A 2,326-nucleotide genomic window follows, 5' to 3' on the forward strand; every position below is an offset into this window, starting at 1 on the left:
AGTGGCAGCCGCCGCTCCTGGTGGCCTCCGCCGCGCCAGACGCTCCGCCGCAGCAGCCGCTGCCGCTGCCCGGCGCGACACCGTAGCGGCCCCCGCCGGTCAGCTCCGGCCCCGCATCGACCGCGCCGGCGGGAGTCTCGTTCCACCAGATCAAGTTCCCGCCGTCGCCATCACCGCTTTCCCAGGGCGTCCCGATCCAGCAGATCAAGTTCCCGCCGTCGCCGTCACCGCTTCCGGCTTGGATCGCTAACCGCCACGTGTCGGCGGCGGTGAGGCTGCAGGCTGCTGCGCGCGGCCTCCTAGCGCGTCTGCATGTGCGGGAGATGTGTGGTCTACCGCTGCCGCTCCTCCCAGTTGTCCTTCGCTGCGCAAACGACCTCGATCTCGTCCCCACGGACAGCTACCTCAAAGTCTGCGATATCGGCGGTTGGGAGGGCGCACCCCTCCTCGTCATTCTCCATCGCAAGCCCTCCACTCTTCTATGTGCGGTGCAGACCAACAGCCGTCCGGCGGGGAGAAGGCAGGGTGTCACCGATAGGAGCGCACCGCATAGCACCACTGCATTCCGTCAGCCACCGCAAGGGCGCCTCTGCTGATCGCTCTTGCGACCACTTCCAGGTGGTCATACCCATGCACTCCTTTTGTCTAGATGGTGTCCATGGGATCCAGGTGGTTGTACACGTGCACGTCCGACGTGCGGATGGTGTCCACTTTTTGTTAAGGGGTCCAAAATAAAGCGTCCCAGTCCATTTCAGGTTGAGAGTAATAAAACAAGTCGAGATGTAAAAGGCTTGTTTTTAGGTGTTAGGTTTGTGTTGCGTTGGTTAGGCTGCAGCTCGGGGACAAGCTGCATGTCCAGGTGGGGTGTAGTGTTAGAGTATGTAATGGGCCTGGGCTGGCGGTATAACCCATTAGTCTTAGTGTTAATTAGAGATAAGGGTCGCTTGCTTGGGAGTAAAGTAAACCTCTCTATATAAAAAGAGGAGATGTATCAATCTAATCAAGCAAGAATTAAGAAGGAAATTCCTTCCCTCTTGCCCGGCCGTGGGCAGAAAGGCCTCCGGTCGGCCCTCTCGCGCCCTCCTTCTAGCAGCGCCATAACAACAACACTGTTTTCATCTTGTAAGAATGAAAAATCAGTCTCCAACTTAAGAAAGAACTGCAAGGAAATGCTCAACCTGACTGCTCGATCTAAATAGTTTACAAGACAACAAGTTTAGTTTTCCCGTCCCATGATAACAGCACAAAAGCCTAGGCTTCTAATACCCAAGCTAACATTGAGATGACAGGCTTGGTATGCAGTTCCACATGTGTGTACAGTTTTAGTTTGGAGGAAGAAAAGTAAGGCCTTTAAGACTACTCTCCTAGAATGGGCAAGCATTGAAGCATACTGTTATGTAGAAATCCAGTTATTCACAAATAAGATGTACAAATGTGTTGAAGATAACCACACAACACAACACACCTGTTGTAATCCAGTTTAACTTCAAACGTCCCATATGTTCGAGCAACCATGGAGTAGATCTGAAACAACTGAGTTGTCGACCTTGAAACAAGAACCGAAATATGTTTGAGATGATGATGTACACGGTGACAAAGTTGTGCCCCGAGTTCATATGCCCCTCAGATTCGCTATACAAGTTCATTGCGAGACCTGGTTGCCAGGAACAATACCAAAAACTGAAGACCAGTCAGGCAATTGCAATAGCACATCCATCAAATATCCGGAGAAGTAAAAAAAAAATATGTTGGGCTTTGAAGGTACCTGCACGGAGCAGCGTCGGCTAGCCATGTGAAGGTTCATTACGCGGCAGTGCAGTCCGGCGCGAGTTCGACCTGTTGGCCGCGCACACCAGTGGGTATGCGCGAGATCTGTGGCACCGAACAATCGCGCTCATGGCGTCCACGGCGGCGGGCACCGTGGCGGCACGCCACACGCCCGCAGATGCATCGCGGTCTGCTAGTTCTGGGCGTGGACGGCCCATCTGAGGACGATGTCCTGGTGGTAGCCTTCGCTGTGGTGCGCCGTTGAGCGGGAAGATCTGCGGGCGCGAGGATGTCGCGGTGGAGAAGGAGAGGCCGGCCGCCTGTGACCGAGCCACCCGAGGCGGCGGCGAGGCGGCATTTGCTCGAACGCGTGGTGGGCAGCCGGGGTGGGGTTTGTGGGCGACAGGAACAGGAAACTGGGGGGATTTGGATTTATTTTTTTATTTTGAGTTGGGGGATTTGATGATTTGCAACAATTTATTGTCACTCGGTTCAAGATATTTTTAAACTCACTTAATCTTCAGCAAAACAAAAATATATAGATCGATGTGTCATTTAT

The sequence above is a fragment of the Triticum dicoccoides genome, chromosome 2A, assembly GCF_002162155.2.
Source record: "Triticum dicoccoides isolate Atlit2015 ecotype Zavitan chromosome 2A, WEW_v2.0, whole genome shotgun sequence".
Lineage (NCBI taxonomy): Eukaryota > Viridiplantae > Streptophyta > Magnoliopsida > Poales > Poaceae > Triticum > Triticum dicoccoides.